At 41.7% G+C, this 24793-nt stretch overlaps 1 pseudogene across 1 annotated transcript; it reads left to right on the top strand.

The window, feature by feature from the left end:
- Positions 1–295: 295 nt before the first annotated feature.
- Positions 296–1003, top strand: LOC311608066 (aldose reductase-related protein 2-like; annotated as a pseudogene). Its single transcript has one exon. The product of its transcript is annotated as an aldose reductase-related protein 2-like (transcript).
- Positions 1004–24793: the final 23790 nt, after the last annotated feature.

Below are 24793 nucleotides of genomic sequence, written 5' to 3'. Positions count from 1 at the left end.
AGTCTGTACCAGGCCCATTGTGCTTAAATTATGGTTTCCAGCTTAGTGTTTCTGTGGGATTTCTAAGTGTACGGAAAAGTTGGCATCTGATTATGACTTCTCTTGGGTCCTTTTCCTCCTGTTGGTTTCCCTTGTCCAACTTTGATGTGATAATTCTTGTTTTATGTTATGTTATTTTTTTTTTAGGCTTTAAAAAATGAATGAGAAGAGCCAGCCTCTTCAACACGAGGCCTCTACCAGCCTCCATCACCAGGACACAGACATCTGCTTTCCCAGAAAGATTCTGCCAGCAATTATGATCTTTTCTGTGGAGCTCAGTACCGAGGCCGTGATACCCATTGTGGGTGTTGGCCTGGGCACCTGGAAGTCTCCCCTAGGCCAAGTCAAGGAAGCTGTGAAGGTGGACATTGGTGCTGGATATTGCCATATTGACTGCGCATACACATATTACAACAAGAGTGAAGTTGGAGAAACCATCCAAGAGAAGTTCAAAGAGGAAGCTGTGACTCAGGAGTGCCCCCTTGTTGTCAGCAAGTTATGGCCCACCTGCTTTGAGAGAGAGCTGATAAAGGAAACCTTCCAGAAGACCCTCATGAATCTGAAGATACTTGGACCTCTGTCTTATTCACTGGCCACAGGAACTTCAGCCAGAGAAGGAATTATTCCCCAGAGATAATCAAGGCAATATCCCAACTAGTAAAATAGCCATTCTTGGATGTCTGGGAGGACATGGAGGAACTGGTGGACCAGGGCCTGGTGAAAGCCCTGATCATCTCCAACTTCATCCACTTCCAGATTGAAAGGCTCCTGAATAAGCTTGGAGTGAAACATAAGCCAGTGACCAATGAGGTTGAGTGTCACCCATACCTCACTCAGGAAAAACTAATCCAGTACTGTCACTCCAAGGATGTCACTGTCACAACCTACAGTTGCTTCTCCCTTGTAATCCCCAGATAGGCCTTTGCCCAAGCCAGAGGACTCTTCATTACTAGCCGGACCCTAAGAGTAAAGAGATTAGATTGCTGTGAAGCACAAGAAAGCCTCAACCCAGATCAGAATCTGAATCAGTTCTACATCTGAAGGAGTGTGGTGGTGAGTCCCAAGTCTGTAACACTGGTGCCAGTACATGAGAACTTTCAGGGCTTTGGCTTCCAGTTGAGTGACATCCTCAGCTTCAAAAGGAACTGGAGGGCCTGCCTGCAGGGAACATGGAAGAACATCCTCCAATGTGGAATCCTGAAGCTGCACCACCCTATGAGACTTCTTTGTGATGTACATCTCTCTCCTGGAGCCCTATTTAAGCCAAGCCTACCTGACATCATGCTATAGGCAAGGTTGTATTTAAATCCTCATGTTGTGAACTCTGGTGGCCCGTATTTGATCACTTCCCTTTGGTGGAGAGGCCTAGTGGCACTCAGAGAAGGGATAAGCAGGCTACCAAGATGAGACTTGATAGGCTGTGACCATGTGGTGGGGGAAGAGGTCCCCTTCTGTCACAGACCTAGGGGAGGGGAACAGGGTAAAAGAGGAATGGAGGAATGGGAGGAGACAAGTGAGTTGTAATCTGAATAAATAAATTAAATCAAATTTTAAAAGACTAGTTCACAAAATAAAAAAATAAATAAAAATAAAATAAATCCCCACGTTGAACCAGGGGCAGACTGGTGAAAGGAAGTGTGACTAAGAGAAGCAAATGGACATTTCCTTGTCTGATTTGATCTGACCAAATGTTTGTCAAAAACTAGGAACTCTGGTAACATTTGAGAATAATAAAGATAAAATAATACAAACATTAAAAAGAAAAGAATGAATGAATGAATGAGTGAATGAATGAAAGCCCAGGCAGTATGGTAAAAGTTAACAGCTGGGAGAGGGAAAAGCTGCTCAAAAGTACTTGACCAACGTGTAATGAACTTCACATGTATGCTTTTATTTGGTTACAGTGTGGTAGGTTTCTCTTCTTCTTTTGGGATGTGCTTTTTTTTGTTGTTGTATTTTGATTTTCGTTCTTTTTGGGGTTTTTGTTTGTTTGTTTGTTTGTTTGTTTTTTGTTTTAGGGAGTCTTGTTGTGACACTTGGGTTTTATGAGACAGAAATTAAAGTTATATAGGGAGCAAGGAGGAAAGGACTTGGAATGACTGGAGGAAGTGAAAAATATGAACAAATTATACTTAATAATAAAAATTGAGTAAAGAAAATTTTAATACATGTATATAAAATTAATAAATTTAAATTTTTTAAAATAAAAGTTTTCTAAAAGAACTAGCTTAGAAAGTATTGGATTTAAATTACACTAAGATTGTGACTACATAAATATTTTTAAATAGCAACTACAATTAGGAATAAAAATACTATATGGAATTTGTCATCAGGATTCTAAGAAAATAAACAAGGCTCAAACCAGTAGCTGGCTACTTCTCATTCAGTGCATAATTTCTAAAACCTTTGAATATTTTATGTATAAAGGGAGCTAAATATCAGACAGCAGGTATGGTTGTTGGTTGTATGCCTGTCAATAATGCTTGAGGCCTTGAGTTCAATACCGAGGACTGCATTAAACCAGGCAAGCAGGCCTGTAATCTCAGCACTTGAGCAGCAGGGGCAGCCGCATCATAAGTCCAAAGTCAACCTCTGCTACACAGTGAGTTCATCTAGAAGGTCTTGTCATTTTCATCATCATCATCATCATCATCATCTAATAATAATAATAATAATAATAATAATAATAATTAAGGGATTATCTGTTCTAGTTTGGACACTTCCTATGTAACTCACCAGCAGTGACCTACGAAATAATTCTAATTATCTATATACTTCTCCTTTAAAAGTAGAATGAACATTCTGTGACTGAAACCACAAAGATAATCTCAGGTATAAAATGTATCTTTCAAGTTATTTATTTCATTTGAATTTTAGAAATCAGTATTAGGAAATAACATTTATCAGGAGATTTGAGCACTACAGAGGGTACTGGAGAAGGAATATGTGTCTATTCATCTGACAATAATTTGTAATTTAAAGTAATGTAATGGTAACTTACCTAAACATAAAAGTATTTTCTCAAAAATAAAATATTTGTCAATTATACAGAAAATTATCCTTTCCAATTTTGTGTGAATGATAAACAGTGAACAAAAGAAATGAATCTGTTGCAACTAAGCAGGTTTTGCTGGGATTTTGCCCCTTCGGTGGCATTGGACTCATCCCTTAACACCACCTCTGGCAGCCAAAGGTGTCTGCATCTTTAGGGAAGCTTAATGCTTCTCTCTGCATGCCATCCTCTTATTTTTAAAACATGGTTCCATTTTCTCAGCCATGATAGGGCAGTTATTCATTCACTATTCTGTGGATTACAATGTCTACAAGACTCTACCAAGCGACTTCCTCCTTTGACTTAGGATAAAGAATAAGAGATTTGGGAAAGCTAACTGCTTTGCCCCATGGTGCAAACTTCAAGGAAGGTTTGTTGTTGTTGTTGTTGTTTGTTTATTTGTTTGTTTTTTTACAATTTATTATCAAGAAAAGGCAGTAAAAAGTGAAAACACATGTCTAAAATCCTGAAACAACTACCTCTAACCTTGATGGAGAGCACCCTAAGAAAGCATGGCACTCACGTTTCTTGTCCAATAAGGACACAGACTCAGTTAGGAGAGGGCCACTGCCTAGTTATCAGCCAGAGGAAGCCTCATCTCTCCATGGCTGGCTGCAGGTAGAGGATGGGTCAACCTCAGGAACTTTATAATGCCATTACACACCTTATGAAGTATTTAGCCCTGCTGCCTCATTTAGTTCTTATTAAGACTTACTAAATACATCCTAAATTCCTATCCTGGGGCAGAAGAGGCTGCAGTTTAGACGTGCACATGTATAAAACCCTTCGTAAGTTACCAGCTACCCACACATGCTGCTTGTTGAGGAAAACCCAGGGCATAGTCTTCTATTCTTCTGCATCAAAGCCATACTGTTTCCTCTGGACCAGACTGCTTTCCATTCAACTTCTTTCCTGAGTGGGGCCCAAGTTGTCATAGGCCTGGCATGTAGCCTGGCAGTGCTGGATGCACCTTACAGCCACAGTGCATGAGAAAGTGGCTAAGCACTAATTGCATGACTACTGTAGTTATCCTCATGTAACAGATGACTGCATCGACGTAGTGGAGAATTCAGTCGCTCCAGCAGACAAGAAGCCTTCTTCAGATGCATGTGGGGACCTGGGGCCCAATCAGATCTTTCCCCCTACATATGACTTGGTACATCAGGTTGATACAGCAGGCAGGATTTAACATTCTCCCCTGACCTATCAATTAGCTCATTTTGTCTGCTAGAATGCTGCTCTTATGGACTGTTCAAAGCAAACTTAACTTTTTTTTTTGTACAATTTAAGATACACCCATGAGTTGGGCATGGTGATGCACACCTGTCATCCCAGCACTGGGGAGGCAGAAGCAGACGGATCTCTGTGAGTTGAAGGCCAGCCTGGTCTACAAAATGAGTTCAGGACAGCCGGAGATACACAAAGAAACCCTGCCTTGGAAAAAAAAAGATGCACCCATGTTTTTCTTTTAACCTTTTCCTCTATGTCTGGATTATCAGAAACTGATAAATGCAGAACACTCGAGCGTTTGTAGTTCATTTTACCTCCAAGTTTCACCTCTAAACCTTGCACTGTATGTTGAAATAGCTGTAAGGAAAAGATGGAATGAAGACAATAAACTTCTGAATTCTCTGGTTCCGCTATGTCCCCAGCTGAGCCTCACTCAGCATGGTGGTTGTGCCTCCAGGCTGAAGATCTGAGCTTGGTAGGTATCTTCCAGACTCTTTCCTGTCTGTGGGGAGATTTTATAGGATGTTTGAAGAATATATAGAAATATAACACACGCTATGCTTTTCTGTGCTAGGTTTGAAATTGTTCGTATTTTATTTACTTGATCACTATTTCCACCAAACTGTTACTTTCTGGTTTGCACTTTCTGATTTTTTTTCCGCAGGAAGCAATAGTATGTCAATTGTTCACTGACTTGAAAAAAATCATGTAATAATCCCAGTATGTTTGGAAAAGCAATAACATAGCTCACTAATCATGAAAAGCTACTTCCTTTTTAGCTTAAGCTTGCTTCCCAAGTGAATTTGGAATACTGTGTTTGTACATAGGTGATTTCTGTCTCAGATTCTCTTGCTTGGTTTAATGCGGGGAAGAAAAAAAATGTAAATGAACCTCTTAATAGTGCAGAAGAAAACTTGCTTCAATGACACATGACACAATCCTAGGGGATGGGAAAGTACAGCTCAGTGAAGCTCTGGTTCCATCTCTAGAACCAGGAGGACAAGGATGACAATGAAGAAAAGAAGGGGAAAGAGATGGAGGAATAGAAGGAGGAGGAGGAGCAGTGAGCCTCCTCCATACATAATATAAAAGGGAGATTTGCATTGGTTTTGCACTGAGCCCTTGATGATTACAAGAAAAACACAATTATCTATGAACAAAGCTGAACCCAGAAGGTGGCCATTTGATAGCTTCACGTTTGGGGTATGCTGTGGCATGTATCTCACTAGGACTTTGTGGGTGCTCCCACATCTATCTGACTTGGTCTAACCTGAAGCTTGTGATGCTTCAGTGCTCATCAAACAGATGCTGTGGGTCACTCCTGCTTTTACTGTGTGCCTGGTGAATGAACTGCTCTTGACAGCACTAGTCTTCACAATACCATTTTTTGGAAGACATAACTATATAACAAGGCCTTTGATTTTCTACTGAAAAAAGTTAACATCTATGCAACAAACATTTGCAATGTTGAGTTTTTTTGTTTGTTTGTTTGTTTGTTTGTTTAAACAGGGTTTCTCTGTGCAGCCTTGGCTGTCCTGGACTCACTTTGTAGACCAGGCTGGCCTCGAACTCACAGCGATCCACCCGCTTCTGCCTCCCGAGTGCTGGGATTAAAGGCGTGCACCACCATGCCCAGACCAATGTTGTGTTTTTAAAGAAAATGTATCTATATTATATAAGGTTTCTGTTAGGTTTCACATCCTGGAACAAATGGTTAACTGAGGTGCCTATTTAACATGTCAAAGCCGAGCTTCCCACTAGGTTCTCCCTTCATCCCTCAGGTCCTACTCATTATAGGGCCCTTCTGGGGATTGTATTTACCCACCCTAGGCTGAACTCTCCAGCCCAGGAGGCTAGGCTGCTCTTCCCTATTTAATTCAACCATGTTGGTTTTTGGCTCTTTGTGCTTTGGGCCTCCTGGCTGCTGCATCTGATTCCCCTCTCTCTCCTCTCCCTTCTCCTCCTGTTCTCCCAACATGTCCCCCTCAGCCTGGTCATGATCAGACTGGACTCTCCCAGATGTCCCTGCCTCTGGCTATGCTCTCCCATACATATATCTATAATAAATGTTCTCCTCCACCATATCAAGAAGTAGTCATCTCCTTTCCTTTTTTATTTATTTTTCATTCAGTTTTCAATAACTAACTTTCTTATTCTGAATACCTATGAGTGGGGCTTATATATGTATGTGTGATGTGCATGCATACCTATGTGGTGGGCATGCAAGCCTGTGGAGGCCACAGGAGGATGTTGGTTGCATTGCTCTATAACTTTCCACCTTATCCTTTTGAGACATGACCTCTCACTGAGAGAAAAAGTAGACCAATGGCCAGCAAGCTTCGCAGAAGCTCCAGTCTCCCACCCCGTGGCACTGACATCACAAGTGCTTGCTTCTCACAGGGGTGCTGTGATGACCCAGATCTTCATACGTAGACAGAAAGCACTTTTATCTACAAAGCTCTTTTTCCGTACCTAAACATTGTTTTAAACAGGAAGATGAATGATTTCATAGAATAAATCCAGTGTTGGCTTTGTTATTGTTGCTTAAGAAAATAGATCTCAGTGAGCTAACCCAGAAGCAGAGAGACTCAAATAGTATATACTCACTTATATCTGGACACTAGGCCAAGGGGTATGTCTCCTGAAAGTCTTCACTTACCAGGAAAATGGGATAGTGGTAAGGACATCCTAAGGTGGGAGAAATATAGGAGATAGGGAAATAGATGGATCCAGAGGGTCCTAGAAACCTACAAGAACACTATAATGGGCAGATCTGGGCCCAGGGGTTCTGCTTGATCAATGGCACTAACCAAGGACAATTTGTGTAGTCATCATCTACCTACCCAGACCTAGCTAAGGGACAGAATATTCTCCACAGTTAAGTGGAGACTGGGGACTGACTTTCACACGAACTCTGTTGCCCCTTATTTGGCCATGTCCCCTTGATGGGGAGGCCCGATGGCACTAGGAGGAAGGATAGCAGACTACCAAGAAGAAACTTGATACCCTAGCATCATATTCAAGGGGAGGAGGTCCCCTTCAGTCACAATCATAGGGAAGGGGAATGGGGTGAAAGTGGGAGGGAGGGAGGCATGGGAGGATGCACAGGATGGGATAGCAATTGAAATGTAATATGAATGTTTTATTTTTCAATAAAAAAATAAGTAAAAAAATAAAAAAAAAATAGATCTCTAAGACAAACTGGAGACCTAATGCATATGTGTAGTGCATGGTACTTCTCATGGGTTCCAGGGACCACTGCATAGTCTGGTAACTGTGAGTTCTGATTGGTTCCATCTTTTAGAGAACAGTCAGAAAATGTACATAGAGTGAAATATGTTAAATTGCTTGTTGTACAACTATGAATCTCACCTATACCCCAAGGCTTTTGTGTGACTAAAAACTCTATAGTAGTAATCAGAAGGAATAGTTACAACACAACCATTCAGTTCTCTTCAGTTCTTTCATTGAGTAGCAAAGAGGGTCTTCATTATTATTGTTTTGGGAAGCAGTTTGCTTTGAAATGACTCCCTTTTAAAGTACTATATTGAGCTACTGGAAAACTCTAGTAAGTCTCAAAATACCTATATTTTCAGGAAAACCATTGGCAAGAAAACACAGGTTAAATGATTCTCTTTTGAGAACCAGCCCTGCTCCTCTAGACTACTTGTCATTATACCAAAATAAAACTATAACTAGGAAGCAAAGCAAGCTGCCAAGAAATACGTTTCTGTCACTATTAAAAATGCCTGGACGTTGAACAAGCCAACAGTGCAATAAAGTCCAAATAGACTTCCCTGAATCAATTAATAGCATATGCCATATTCCTATTCCCATGGGTGGGGTTTACATTGCTGCTATCCTAAAACTTGAAATAATATTACTTAGAATGACACATAAAACAGAATGTTGTACCCTTCATACTCTGTTTCATTCCCAACAGTTCAAAACCTTTGTTTTCCAAATTGGCACATAAAGTTTCTCTGTATTGTTCCAAACAGAAGATCCAAAGCTCAGGGACCAGTTGAGCACAAAATCAGCCACTGCTTTCTGTAGCCCCCACCTGTGACAGAGAGCCATGCCCAGGAAGTAAGTGGAGAGCTGTATTGCCATATAACCTGATTCTTCTATCATTCCCCTTGAGGAAACTATGCCTTCTACCTCCACTTCCGTGTTTCCTCACGATGAAATGATGAAATGTCTTTTCTGTCAGTGCTCGCTCACCCCTCCCCCCCTACCCCCCCCCCCCCCCCGCGAATGTTCTTTCCTACTTATACCAGACTCAGAATGCTTAGCCTCTAGGGCTGGTCCACTGGGCACCCAAAAGTGCATTGGACTTCAGCAGCCCTCCCAAACAGCTACCCTCTGCTTTCATGTCTTGTCTATTTAAATCTAGATTCCATAGCTGGAAAAAAAAAGTTTAGTCTTTCTTCTCCCATTACCCTCTCTTCTTTCCCTCTCCCCTTTCAGGTGCTTTTCTATTCCTATATAATCCTCCTCTACCATCTACTTTGTCATATAGACCATCTACTTTGTCTACTTTGTCTAACGTCTTTTTACTTTATTTATTATTTGGGGTGCCACGTGGCAAAGACCAACTAAGATTGTCAGGCTTATCAGTATGCCTGCTGTGTCATCCTGCCATAAGATGCCTTATTTTGATTAACACAGTGATCATTCCTGTCATTTTCTTGACATAATTTCATTCTTCTTTATGACTAAGTAAAATACCATTATGTAAACGTAATACATTTTCCTTCTCAATCCATTTGTTGATCCCTTATTTAGTTATTGTGAACAACGAATGGATGTTGTTCAGATGGATGTTGCTGTCAGACGGATGAGCAAGTATCTCAGAAGTATGCTGACTTAGAGAGTCCTATGTGGTTCAGTAAGGTCATATGGCAGTTCTATTTTTAGTTTTATTTAGTAACCTCCATAGTGACTTCCATAGTTAGGATTTTAACTTTCATTTGTTCCTAAAATAAGAAGAAAGCTTCCTGAATATTTAGTAAGTGGTTGATATGGGACATAGATAACATATCTATATTACACTTTGCAAGGAAATTTACACAATTATAGTAATTAGTAGCATTTATTAAGATATTTCAACATATCAAGCAGTACACCTAAGTTAACTAATAGAGAGTCCTCACAACAGACCTTGGGATGAGGACCAAATGATTAACTATCCAAAGCATAATCCGAAGGGAATGAAGGGTTCACTGGAATAACCATACTTAGTAGCGGTCATGAAGCTTAGCTAGCCTAAGACACTGGCCAGTGGTCATCTGGCTTCAGAATCACAGAGGACATACTTTCCAAGGTCATGAGTGCAAGGCTGATGCATGGGTGCGGGATCCAAATACATCTACAAAGTAGAAATTCAAGGCCAGGCTATTATCTTTACTGAGTGACAGGACACCCAGAAAAATCAATGACTTTCCTGAGGAGGAACCAAGCTTAAAGCCATGTGGAAGAACAAGATGGAGAGAAGGCTTTGCTCTGTTATCCACTCCAATACAACTGCAAACCTAGAGGCAGCTCAAAGTTGGCCTTGAAGGACTATGCATTGGCGGTGAGAGGAATACAGGTGAGCCCAAGAGCCAAGAGGATAACACCTTGATAGGGCTCACTCTCCAAAAGAATAAGAACACCAGCACAAGGCGGTGGTCATCGAAGTGGGCTCATTTCCAACAATATCAGCAGGCCCTGACAAGAACCTCATGAAAATTCAGTGATCTATAGAGGCAGGGGTTCCTTTCTACTGAGTCTAGCACAGATCTTTTCTGTACAGACAGACAAAATCAAGGACTAGAGACACAGAAGGGCAAGTAACTAGTGAGAGATACACTACTGCAAGGGGCGTGGACTCTCCAGCCTGTGCAGGAGATGCCTGTAGTGCTAGAGCACAGATGCAGATCCCACCGTGCCTCTCTCCCACCAAGTGAAACTTGATTTCCACTTCTAGTCCTCAGTCTATCCCAACAGGAGCCCAGTGTATCCTGGGAAACCAGAATAATCAAGAAGGCCAAAGATAGCACAGCAAAGACTGATAATTAAATTGCACCTAGAAACTCAGTCCACAGAACCACTTAGGATTGTGTTAAGCCTATATGGATTGACTACCTGATAAAATATATAAGCACCTAGAGCTCAGAGATTCCTAACATCATATATAAAATGCCCAGTCTATAAGTGAAAATCACCACTCTTACCAATAATAAAGAAGACAAAAAAATGAAGGCACACATGATAATAATGCCTGTTAATACAGGTGCTGATAAGGAGAGAACGTCAGTGTCAGAAGCAGCAGCTGCCACAAAAACATTACATAATCATTAAAAATTCTCTTGAAATAAAGGAAAAAGTAAATTTCAGAAAATCACTGTTATTTTAAATTCCAAATAAAATCCATAGAACTGAAAACATACTGACAAGTATAAAAACATATTTCATAGGCTTGGGGGGAGATTAAAGATAAAGATGAGTGTTAGCTAGCACTCATGTTAAGACAGAACAAGATTTACCCTACGGGAGCAGCAAAGAAACACCAGGGTCTTAAAAACTGAGTAGAATATTCTTTAAGCGTCTCTGAGACAGAAAATTCAACATTCATATCTTTAGAGTGTGAAAGAAAGAAAGAAAAAAGAAAGAAATGCCTGAGTGTGTGTGTGTGTGTGTGTGTGTGTGTGTGTGTGTGTGTGTGAAACTGCATCAAGCCATGCAAAACCTATATTTAAAAAGTTAAACAAATATTAATACTTTTTAAAGTAGCAACAACAAATGGTCAGTCTAAATTCTATATCCAGCAAAAACTATCCTAGAATTAAGTGGAAAATTATACTTTTCCTGGTGCATGCAATTATGAAAATAATTCCTGGGATAATTCAAAAGAAGACATACTCTTAAATATTCCCAAATAAAGTAAAGAGAAAAGGAATAATAGAAGAAAGAAAGAATATACATGAACAAACACACACAAAAGATTGTTTTGTTCTTTTTACTTTTATATAAACCATGAGTGATAGAATAAAAATCATAATATGTTCTGACTCATAAGAAAAATGGTACTTAAAGGTAGAAGTTCAAGGAATTCAAAAGGAATTGAACTTTTAACCCTTAATAGAAAATAAATTATAAAATGGTGGTAAGAATCACAATGTATATATCATGAAACAGAGCAAGTGCTGTAAAAGCTATTTAATGAAACAGGCTAATATGCTAATAGTAAGTTAAATGGGACTCCTAAAACAGTATCAAGTAACCCATAGAAAAGGAAGAAAAAATCACAGAGAAAAACAATAAAAATAGGAATTTGATAATTTGTAAGTCAACTGAATGTGAATTTTCTAAATATTCTAATCATCATCATAAATATAAGTTAACAGAATACATAAAGAAACATTACCAACTAAATGCTGTTTGCTTTTCTTATACAATGACATAGGCATATTAAATGCAGAAGACTGGAAATAGATGTTTCAATAAAATAGTGATTTTACCCACCGATTGTAACTCTATTTTTATTGATAACATAGACTTGAAAACAAGAAAATTATAGAAATAGAGATGAGCTCTCTCAGTAAAATATTGTGATTAGGTAGCAAATAAAGAAATTTCAAAATACAAGAAGCAACGGAAAGAAATAGACAAATCTACAAAACTATAATTGATGGTTTCAGTAGTCCCATATCAATGAGAGATATCACTTCAAGACAGAAATCTAGAAAACAGAGGACCTGAGCAAAGATGTTGACCAGCAGGACCTAACTGACCTGCACAGAGCATACCACATGACATTGAGAATGAAGATTCTGCCGGGCATGGTGGCGCACGTCTTTAATCCCAGCACTCATAGGCAGAGGCAGGTGGATCGCTGTGAGTTCAAGGCCAGCCTGGTATACAAAGTGAGTCTAGAACAGCCAAGGCTACACAGAGAGACCCTGTCTCTAAAAACCAAAAAAAAAAAAAAAAAAAAAAAGATAGAAAATTCTTTTCAAGTGTGCCTGGAATGATTACTTCTGTTGGGTAAAACAAAGAACAACAAACTCACACATATTAAAAATTACATACTTCTTAGTCACAATGAAATAAAACCTCAAATGAATAGCAGAATAGATACATCAGGATATCTCCAATTTAATTTCTAAGTCACTCATGAGTTTAAAATGATGTCCAAAAGAAAATCCGAGGTGAAAACAAGGTACATGAAAGTACATGAGGAAGAGCGTTTATCAGGAGAAGTAGGGTGCAATTTAAAAATGTGCTAAGGAAATACATTGCACAAAAATTATATATTATCATGTTAAATAATATATATTGATAAAATATAATTATATTATATTGACAAAAATTAAAAAGAACAGCAATAGAAATTTATTAATAATGAATTGGAAGTATTTCTGCTGATCCTACTATCACTATAAGGTAATAAGGGGGACATTATGGCTTATACTCACAAATCCTTAAATTTAAAACCAAATGCTACACAAACTCAACTGACATAAAAAATGTTATCAGAATTGTTCTGTTACCATTAAAGCCATTAGATTGATAATTAAGGAACTACCAAAAAAGTAGTTTCTAAGGCCAATGCTTTTACTGGACTAAAGATTTCTACCAAAATGTTAAAGAAAACTAAGCTGCCAAATTCTTTTCCCAATAATGAAAGAGAAAGGAATACTTCTGAATTCACATGATAATGCAAGCATGTTTACACAAAAACAGAGAAAAGGGGAGGAAAGAAATACATACAGAAATAATAAAGTAGAGTCCAAAACCCTCAATAAAACATTAGCAAATTACATCAACTAAATAAATACTTACAAGCTATGGCCAACTGGAACATGAAAAGTTAGTTACCTCAGCCTTTGAAATGTGGCTGATGTATTCTATCTACTCAACAAGCCAATAAGAAAAGCTTCATTAATTGATGCTCAGAAAGCATTTGAAAAAAATCTCAAAACCATTCACGATGAAAGTAGAAATTAGGAATGGAAGGATATTACTTGACAAGAAACAGTCCATACAAAAACCCTCACAACCTGATGTCACATGTTTTTAAATTTTTCCTCTTACATTTCACTTGTCTACTCTGTGTGTGTGCGCACATACCCATGAGTCCCTGTACCACAACTAAATTCAGGTATTCAGGCGTGGCAGCAAATGCACTTTGCCATCTCACTGGCCCTTAATATAATACTTAGTACCAAAAAACTCTTTATTTTCTCACCAAGATGGAGACACACTGACGTTCTGCCCACTCTTATTCAGCACAATTCTAAAAGTACTAGCTACCGCAAAAGAAAGATAAAGTAATAACAGGCATATATATCGAAAGAAAGGAATACAAAACTGTAGAATCAGATTATGTAGTGTCTTATGTAGATTATCCAAACGAATCTACACAGAAAACTTCCAGAATAAAATAAGTTTAATAAGACTACAGGTGCAAGACCAATCTACAAAAGTCACTTGCAATTCTCCCAAAGATGAACATTCAGTGATTGAAATAAAAATCAAATTACCATCTAGTACACACACACACACACACAAAAAAAAACTGCTTAAACATTTAGCAAAGCATGCCCAAGAACTCTACTGAAAATTACAAAAATGCTGATGAGATAATTAATGAAGAAATTAAAACACACACACACACACACACACACACACACACACACACACACACATTGCATTAGAAGGAGATTATTCAACACCAGAGATAAAGTTAAGTCGCTTTAAACATTTTATAGGCCAAGTACCTGGGCCACACTCACACTATTTGGCTCGGATACTGATATGCTTACTTGTTTTCTGCTCTTGTTTCCTGGGCCAGCATCTTGCTCTCCAGTTTGCCCTGCAACTCGCTAGATTCGCGGCTACTGCCTCTGTCTCCAGGGTGCTAAGAGTTACCAGAGATGACCACCTTGCCATGTTGGGGCATCTCCACCGTGCTGGAACAACTAAGCCACCAACAGTAACCCTAGGTCATTCGGGACTCCTCCTCTTCCTCAGATACTGTAAAGCCAGGCGTGTATTTGCTCTGAGGGAAGGGGTGTCGCCCTAACCGACCTCAGTGACACTCGTTTTTATCCTGCTTTTGTATCAAGAAGAGCAGTTAACAGCCAATTTGCCTAGTCAAACCCAGATTTTTTTTTCCATCACTATAGACTCAATTTGTAGCAAATTCATCAAAATACAGCCTGTAGGAAGAAATGACACAAGTTCTTCAACCCATTCATAGGTGAGTCCCATTGTAAGCGCTGTATGACTGGGTGTTTAGTGCTTATTTAATTACAGAGATGGCTCTGGTGCAGTGACACACAGGGGTTCTTTCCAAGGCAAGGTGTCCCTGCAATCCCGAGCAGGACTCAGAACACCCTGGCACATGTCACAGGAAGCTGCAACCCTGAAAGTCTCCTCCCCCAGGGCCCCAGGGCCTTCCAAGCCAGCCTACACTCCACTTCTATCCTCCCAACTGGTCCTCAGAGGCGTGCACACTACCCGCTCCTTCGGGTTTCCCTTTAAAGACTTGTGAAAAACCAGTCCCTGCTTGACTGTTGTTAGGAAAGTTCTGCTGGTATCCCAGGATGATTCTGTCAGTAGAAGTTTCTAGACGTGGCTGTTAAAGTGGCTTGTTGTTGAACTGGAAACATATCTATCTACATTTCATTTTAATTATCGGTGATGACAATACAGGTTCTGCCATCATTTTGAATTTTCCTTCTCCACCGGCCATGTCAAAACGCCTTTGTCACGGTTTTATACTTGGCTCGTTTTCTACTTAGGGAAAGGTTTTTAAGAGCTCAGCCTCACAGGACTGGATCCCACAGCTCCGTAAACCCGGCAGGCCCCAAATCAAGACCACGCCTTAGAGATCGCCCCAGGAGGCACAGGGCTTGGGTGGGGGTGGGGGGGATCGCTGGTGAGCTGGCACGTCACAGCTTCTGCCTAGAGATTCACACATGCCCATAGCGTCGCGGACAGAAAAAGCATCTTGTTTCCAATTCTGCTGTAGGTAATGAAATTAGCCCCCAAATTACCAGAAACTGGAACAAGTAAACACAAAGGCCGGAGCTGGATTGCCAGGCCTCCCCTCCCCCGCCCAGCAGAGATGGGCTGTGGCTTTGGAGCTGTTTAAATTCAAAGCAACGCTTCTGTTTTTCCTAAGTCCCAATGCTGACCCTGAGCAGATAAAGCACGCTCAGTGACTTGGGGAGCGGAGCGGCTGTGTTCCTGCAGGGCCACTCTGTTTACATCAGGAAATCCAGCTCGGGCGCACCGGGGCAGCGCGGAGGCGGCCCGGGCGCCGGCCTCCCTCACGCTCGCCGCCGCGCTGCGCTGGCCCCTGGCGCTCGGCGGCTGACTCCATCCAGATGTGCCGCGGCTCCAGAGTGGCTGCCGCGCGTAGTAAATGGGCATCCGAGGCTCGTCAATCCCGGCCAGAGCAATTGCGGTCTCGCGGGCCGCCCCGCTGGCACGCGGAAACGCGCGCTCCAGAGGGGACCGTGGCGGGAGGTGGGGGAGGGCCAACGCACCCCGGCGCGGAGAGGCGTGCTAATGACTGTCCCGGGAAATGTGCCTAATACATTTGTACATTTCCTTGTAAATGTTTTACACTTTGAAAGAAAGGAGAACGCTGTATATCATTTGGAAATGTTGGCTGCCTATAGGTCCCTGTGGATATCACGGGGTTAGTACCGCTTGTAACAAGAGCAAGAGAAACATAAAAAAGTTGGGAAACACAGCCAATTAGTCATTACCAGGAGACTGTAAAAACAAGAGAAAGAGAAAGAGGAGGGAGGAGAAGGAATCAAAGAGGCAAATGCCCCCGGGGAAGAAAAAAGAAGAAACTAGATGAAGTTTTTGTAGTGTTCTCAGAATTGAATCGGAAAGCAGACCAGCTGGCGGCCTTCTAATCAGCAGCGACCTGCAAACCTGCAAGTTCCAGGGTGCAAACTCTCTCGGGAGGCTAGGCTGAGATTTCCCAAACTATACCCATTTGCTGTTCCTGTAAAACCTGAGCTGGGTCAGCGGGCAGGCAGAGCGCTTTGGAGCGGAACCCAATTGTGCAAAATCCAAGTCAGACATTTATTTCTGATCTCCTGCCGCCTACACAGTTGTTACTAGCTGAGTCGTAATAAAAAGAAGACAGGAACCATTTTTTTACAGCCCTAAACTTCTAACTCCTACTAACCAGCCCCTAGCTCAAGCAGGCTGTGCCATGCTTGCTAAAACTGGTCGTACAGTAGTTTTGATGATTTTTTTTCGGTCATACTCAAGAATCTAAGAACTTAGAGCATCCCAGATCTTGAGTAACTGTTGACCCATCTCAATAAGCAGAAAATTATGGTGTAAGGCAATTATAAAGTTCATCAAAACAGGCTTGCATTGCTTCCTCCAAGGATTACCTGAGATAGTAGCTCTTCCTCCCTGCGTGTGTTGAGGACTGGTAGACAGGAGCTGTGTTTGGTCCCCCAGGAAGGGCGCAAAACTTGCTCATTTACAGAACTACCTGTTTGAGCAACAGGAGGAGACAAGCAGACCTGGATTTGGCAGGCCTCTGCAGCCCTGAATGATCTCAGTCCCCAACTAGTTACACATCAGGAGGACCTACTGTCATATGTGCCTCAGATTTCATTTTCTGTTTGCTAATAAGCTAGGGTGCTTCTTGGTGTCTGTGCACAAGTCAGCAAAAACAGAGCCTTAGCCCTACAGAACAAAACTGAGCAGACAAGAGAGGGAGTATTCTTACAGACGCAACAGTAAGTGCTTTCTCTTGAGCACAAGCATTCTCACAGGTGAGCACTTGGAGGCAAAGTGTCCCAGCAATCATCTCTGAGGTTCAGAACCTCAGGAATTGATTATATCTGAGCTCCTCAGAGAGAGACATGAACACAGTGAAAGGTGTTATCTGCCAGTGACTCTTATCTTTATGAGGAGACTTTGAAGTCGATTGATAGGAAAGCTACAAGCTGGAAAATCCCTGTAACCTGGGTCCTTTATCTCCCGGCTCACATTCCCCCCAGCCAGGACACATCTGACTAATGAAAGTACCCACCACCATTAGTCATGCTTCTCGTGTAGATTAAAAAGTAGCATCCAAATGTTGCTGGCAAGCCTGCTCCAGATGATGGCATTACTCGGTGGGTTTTCTTCTTTCCAGAGTCCACGCCCCATTTCTAGCTTTCCCTACAGCTCCCTCCATCCTCGACTTCCACCTGAGGTTTAAACCACTGTGTCTGAGGCATTGACTCTACGAACCACGGCTTGGCAATTGTCTCTCTACTGAGAGTTTCTACTATAGTTCATCAAAAGCTTTAATAGAAATAATCAGTACACTCTCCCAGCTGCAATTAACATTTGTGAATGAATTATGTACTATCCATTTTTCAAGCCTCCAGATAGGAGCAAAGATATTCTGAAGCCTGGTTGCTCTCTTCTACCAGGGTTCTTAAAAAAATGGTCCCAGAGGAGTTGTAATTTCCCCCCAAGAGTCTCATGCTGGGAGAAGTAACCGGGTAAGCCTGGTGCTAGTCAGAGGAGGAACTTATCTCTCAGGAAGAGATCTCATACAATTCTAACACCTTGTCAGACCACCTTCCGGGAGATACCAGAGGCAAGATGGAGATGAGTCAGAGAAGGAAGAACCACAGCTCAAGGATAGCTGCTTAGTTATGCACACTCCTCACCTCCTGTTTAAATAAGTCTTCATGTTATTAGCCCAAAGATAGAATGCAGTGGGAGGGGATCTCTTCCCACCTTGTTACTTTACTTTTCCCGACATGACCACACTGAGTAAACCTCCTTTCTCAGCTTTTCACTACTGCCAACTCCTGACTTGGCATCTCAGGGCTGCCAGAGCCCAGGCTCTAACTGTAACAACTCACACAATACTTTAAAACTACCTGTTTTGGAAGGAAACGTATCCTCTTTCTTCCCAAACTGGACTTGCTTGATCTCTCTCATCTTTCTAGTGTCTACCGAAGACAGTATCACTGTCCTGTCCCACAGGCCAATGAGCGCTTGCAGAATTTCTCTTTAACTGATTCCCCTGCCTTGACAGCCCTAAGATAGCTCCCATAGCAGACCATTAGGGATCAGATACTCTCTCTGGATCTGAGGATGCAGTAATGAAGAAGGCAGCTAGCTACTTGTGACTACTTGGCACAGACTCAGCATGCTCAACACTTATGACCTTAGTGCTGTAGTTTCGTTTCCTTGCTGTTCTTTTTGTTTGCATTATAGAAAAGCTGGTGCTTACAGACTGTGAAATTTCCATGTCCAGTGCTTATTTCCTCTTTTGTTATGCCGACCAGCCTCCAAAGCCTTTGAGAGAGGAGGCTTTGTCCTCCCATTCCCTGCCCGCTGTGGGTATTACAGTTTCATCCTGGAGAGCTACTCCTACCATAGATGGTGGCTTCTAGAAGGAAGTCCCTCTAGTAGTAAAATCTAGCCAAGCCTTAAACCCCAAATCAAGTCTATAATACACTGTATAAGACCAGCATCTATGGGAATCCTATATGAGATTTCACCATACTCTGAATTACCAATTATTCGTATCTTCGGGTCTTCCACTCTCCACAACTTTCAAGCATATAATATCATTAGACTTCCAACTCAAGTCTTAAATCTAACTTTCTGCCTCTCTCTCTCTCTCTCTCTCTCTCTCTCTCTCTCTCTCTCTCTCTCTCTCGATCTTCCTTTTTTCCTAATCCTCATTTACTGTGGTAATAATGTATTTACATATTCCCACTCAAATGAAAACTTGAGAATAAACCCCATCCTTCCCTATTCTCAACTCTAAAGTCTAGTCAGAATTCTCTGAGTCTTAGTGATGGTTAAATATGTTCCCCAGAGGTTTATGTGCTAGAAACTTGTCTACATATATCCATTCATTTATTAATTTAACCACCAAGGTTCCATTCCCTGTTTCTGATCTCTTGAACTAAACACACTTATTAATTTAAGAATTAGACTAGGACCAGGTAGGTGCTTCTCTGGCTAGGGATGAAAAAGAGTCCTTTGCAGGGACTCATATATACTTCTGAGTCAAACCCATGCCAGACAAAGAAATATGATCCTGTACTCAGAACGCAATGTTAAAGGGTAGGGTTGTTGTGGCCTGACTTTCAAGCATGACAGACACAGAGAAAGGGAGACCACTATCCTGAGAGCTAGCTCTCCTCTTCCTTGTCCTAAAGACCTAGCAGCTGTATTTCCATCCTATCTCCTGCTGTTCTTGCCAGTGACAGAAACTAATCACCAACTTTCAGCTCCATCCCCCAGGGGCAAAGAAGAAAGGTCCCTGGTCTACCATAAGGGAAGTTAATGTCACATCAATTAGGGAGGCTCCCAATGCAAAGTATCACCAGAAAGGAGCTTCTTATGAATCCAGATGCCTCTCACTTCAGTTAGCCTCCAGTGATAAGCCAGTAGGAAAGGCAGTAACAAACCTTGCTCCTCCTACCTCCTCCCATTCTGGTCCTCAGCAATGCTGATGTCGGTACACTTGGACTGAGAGAATTAGTAGCACAAATGGCATGCCTGTGGTCCAGTGACTGACAATTCTGTCATGGCAGAGAGTGCTGGCACTAAATTTTTGGCTCACAAAGTATTGGGAGGGGGACTGGTGGGTGGGGAAGTGTCTGATGCCATGTGAAACACAAGAGAAGACATGCTATACAGATGTTTTTGGTTTTAACCAGGATAACATCACAAGCTACTAATTTTTTTTATGTTTTTATTTATATGAACTTTGTAGATTCAAAACAAAACCTATCTGTAACCTGCTGCATAAAACCATGTTACCTTCTTCTCTGCAGTGCAGGATAGTTCCTAGCTGCCACCTTCCCGTGCTGGAAAAAAAGAGATTGCAAGGCTCTTCCACAACTACCACACTCCAGTCTCAACCACACTAACATACAGAGACATACACAGGAGCACACACTAACAGACACATCTATGTAGACAAACACAGACATACGTTGAACTATAGGCTTACACATAGACAAAGGTATAGAAACACAGACGTGTATTCTCATACACAGAAACATATACCGCCTCATAAAGAAACACAGCATGGGTGTATACAGTCACCGTGGCAGTGACAGAGCAGCCATCAGAACACTGCAGGACAGTGTTGACTGTTGGAAGATCAGCTTCAGGGACCACATTCCTTTGACCTCATTTCAGCTCTCCTAGGGAAAGGAGGAGTTTGAGCACTGTAGGCTTCTAAATCGCTTGGTAAAAAGAGTGTGAACCACATAGTCCCCGTGAAACCATCAAGAACTCTACCTATTCTGAGCCCCTACCCCTTTTTTTGACATTTATTTCTATAGTCAAGGAAGACAGTATATGGAAGTGTTGGGTTTGGGATGTGAGGCTTGGTGCAAGATGTTATTCAGGGTGTGCTTTTTCAAACAGTAAGAAACAAAGCCCAATAGACCTCTGGGTGTTCAAAATTGTTTTTACAAAAATCTGGAATTAATTGTTCTATTTTTTTTCTTTGTTGTTGTTATGTGGTTTTTGGTCTTTAAGGCCAGATATGCCACTTTGTGCAGCCTATTTATTTAGTTTATGTTTTCCATGAAAGGGATTCCATCGTGAGCACTTTCCTCCTCCTCCTCCATGCATTGCTATCTTAGGGCACTAAAGACCACAGTCTTTCGGCACCCTACAGAAGCTGGGGATCCAAATGTCTAACACAGTGGTTCTTAGTTCTATATTACAGCTCTCACCAGGGACATCAGCAAACTCTGCATATATTCGTAGCTGTGTAAGGGGGTATGCTATTTGTAGATAGTGAGTAGATATCAGGCTGTTTGTCCAAAGCCCTGAACACACAGGTCAGTCCTTTCACCCCAGACATGGCATGACCTGGCCCTGAGCATCAGTGGTGTCAAGAATGGAAACCTCCCTTTTAACTTGTTCACAAGAGCTTCACAGTGCAACTGTACCACACTGTTCTCTGACTTCATACCACAGCAAGAGTCACTGTGGAGCCCACAGCTTCCTGGCAGGCAAATCTAGCAATCATATCCACCAGCCAAAGCTAGAAATCAATGCACACTACACAAGGCAAGGTCTTGGATCCAAACCTCTTGCATAAATGAACTGAAATAAAAATCAACGTCATCCTCAGATCACAGTCACCTTCTGCCAATCAGCCAAAAAAATATCATGGACATGTAATTTAAAAGCAAATAAAAACAAAACAAAGCAAAACAAAAAGTCAACTTCATCTGGTGACTTTTATACAGAAGAAAAGGAGGGCAGTTTGCACACCGTGAAGCGACACTGTTCATTTGCGGTTTGCTTTGGATTCCATTGGAGAAGATGCAGAGCTTGTCAGAACTGAGGTCAGGACAAATGACAACTACTGACACAGCCACCCATGGGCCCTCCTTACTGCACAAGCCTCTTTACTGGATGTAGGCTGGGAGCAGCCCGAGGGCATTTTGGAGGCTGAAGGGTAGGTAAAATACTTTCCTGGATTCAAAGGTCTTTCCTAGACTAGCAACAAGCTTTATGCAGTTTCTTGTCCTGTTGCTGACTCTGTGTGACTTAGTAGCAGGCATCATGTTTAGAAGAGAGTTTGGACTGGCTGCACTGATGACCTTGGGCAAGCTTGTTTCTTTACTAGAGCTGCAGGCCATAATATGCTATCTAGGTGGTTTTCACACGCCAACCTAATCAATACCCATGGCCCCTGATACTACAAAAAACAAAACAAAACAAAACAAAACAAAGAGAGAGAGAGAGAGAGAGAGAGAGAGAGAGAGAGAGAGAGAGAGAGAGAGAGAGAGAATCGAGTCTCAGAGTGGTTGTACCCAAGGAAACACAGATGGAACTAGCTAAGGTTTTCAAGTTTTTAACTATTATGTGCTTACCTGTGGTTTATGGCTAGAACAAATGGTGTGATGTTTGTATTAGCTTTTGAAGAAGTTTTAAGCTTTTAATGGCTGGCAGCTATCTTATAAGCCAATCACTTGGCTTGCTTTCCTGGTTCTTTCTCTATGAACAAGGCGAGAGGGAAGCTCAAAGCCCCGTGTTCACACTACAAGGTGGTAGAGTGGTTCCATGTTTAAGTGTAGACACTTTGTTAGAAGCCTAATGGGCCTGAGACTCTGTAAGAAGATATCATGACTGAGCTTTTGTTGTGAAGAAGTCCCCTGCAGTGGTCTACCACAACCCTAGAAGAACAGGCCTTTTTGGATGCTAACTCTTTAGTGTGTCTGAGAAGCCCCACTCTGTGTGCCCAGGGCTGCCATGCTTAAGTGGATTGTCTTCTTCACTTGCAATTTATAGTTAATATACCTTCTGTGTTTGGCACTAACATAAGCGTTCACCTAGGAGCTGAGAGGAAAGCTCCAAATTCCCCTTTTGACTATAACCTTGGCAGTTACCCCTAATTTGTAAGACAGGGCACCCCTAGATGTGCTGCTAGCTAAATTAGAGGGCAGAAAGTGAATAGAGTGAAAGTCCAGTGGATTGAGTAGAAAAACTTTTCAAAGGGCAGGAGGCAGAGTTGCAATTTTTTTTTCCCATCAAAAACTTACTTGATTTCATGGTTGTACATTGTAGTTGTCACAGAGTCTATTACCTTTCTGAGTTCATGTTGTGGAAACAAGGCCTCCGCACACAAAAGTTAGGTAACTCCACATGGTGACACAATTAGAACCTGACTTCCACAAGTCTGCATTGTACTTGGTTAGCCTCTGGCATCACAAATGCACTGGTAGGGTTTTCATTGTTCACTATTACTCTGCTTAAAGCACAGCCACATCAATCTTTGATGCTTCCAACACCTGCAGAGGAATCTTGTGAGTTCTGCAACTGCACTATTAAGTAATGCAATGAACACATGTCTAAAACATCCTGTTCTTCCCACGGTGTTTCTCCCTGTATCCACACACAAATGCAGTTAAAAATAAGAGCAGCTGCAACTGTTCTAGCCACACACAGCCTTGTTTATAGGTTCAGTTTCTTCTGGTCAGAAAGCCATATTTTTAACATGGTTATCTAGAGACAATAAATAAGTTGTGTGATATATCTAAATAGTTAGGTAAAACCATGCATGTTATAAACACATGTATTAAAAAGCATTATCTAATTGTGCTATTGTCTTTGAAAGCCTCACAATTAATTATTTTCTCTTTACCATCAGTGAACATCTGCTGGACAATGAGGAGTCAGCCAAACCAAGCCCAGGTGAATAAGCTGGCTCTTTCAATTGTTTACACATTCAAAGTCCTTACGTGGAGCTAAGGCCTTCCCACCACCTTATCCACAGAAAGTGGGTATCTACAATCTTGCCACAGGATTCCCAGACAACTATGGTGGACTTCCGGCCAGGCCAAGGCTTCCTGGGGGCCCTTGCACATTTCATTCCACATGCCTTAAAATGTGAAAGTCGAGCACATCACTCTCAAGGGCGAGCAAGTCCACTCCTTGTTTCTTGTACGGAGAGTTCCTTCCTGATGCTTTTAGCATTAAACACTTTTGTATTTCTAGTTTCAAAAGCATTTTCCAGAATTTCAAGTTATCAAATTTCTGACTCCCAGATAATGAAGTACTACTATATTTCACATTTATATATCTCATAGCCATAATAAACCATTCAATCAAGTTCACGGATATTCTTTGAGTGGCTATTTGGACCAGTCATTTTCCTAAGCTCTTAAAAGGAGCATTGACAAGACAGAAACTGTCTCTTCTCTTATAGCCCAGGGACTCGGAAGTGGAGAGTAACCAGTGCATGAGTAAAGCTACATGTAAGCAGAGTGTGAGGGGGTGAATGGGTCCTAAGGAGGCCTTCGAAAGGAAGCTCCAGGGTAGAGTATGTGCCACTTGAGCTGAGGCATGAAGGTCCCTAAGGCTAACTTGTAATATCTTCTGTTGGTATACCCCAGCCTTTTGTTCACATTTCACAAGCACCAACTGTGTACTGATACCACAGAGGCTGCAAAGCTAAACATGGAGCTAAGCAGAATATGGAGCTGCCAAACCTCTCTTCCAGCTGAAGAGAGATCGCCCTGTCACTGTGATATGCTTTTGATCAGGCCAGTACCCTTAGGAGGAGGCTGATCCAGAGTGAGCTGTTTGGTTGCCATGAACCCTCTCTGCAGCTCAGCTACAATCTTTACCCCAGATGGCTGAGTCTATGGCCTTCTTATCCTTTCAACAGGGCAGCGCTCTGCCAGCTCTGCATAAGCTGCACCTATACTTAAAAGGGATCGTTCAGTGCATCTGGTGCAAAGATGTTCTTAGAACCGAGAAAGAACCACACCCAAATGCCTCACAGAGGCCACCAGCTAGAAGTTTAGGAAGAGGCCTCCCCTTGCCATCTCTAAGCATCAAAAGAAGAGAGCAAGTATCCCAAAACTCACTGTGCCTACCTTGCCGCATGTGTGCATCCTGGATCCTCCTCTCGCTTCCTGCAGGACTGTAATGCAATATTACAAC

The sequence above is a fragment of the Acomys minous genome (assembly GCF_964271855.1).
Source record: "Acomys minous genome assembly, chromosome: 11".
Lineage (NCBI taxonomy): Eukaryota > Metazoa > Chordata > Mammalia > Rodentia > Muridae > Acomys > Acomys minous.
Note: the sequence above shows the minus strand (reverse complement) of the source record. Positions and strands in the feature narration are given on the sequence as shown.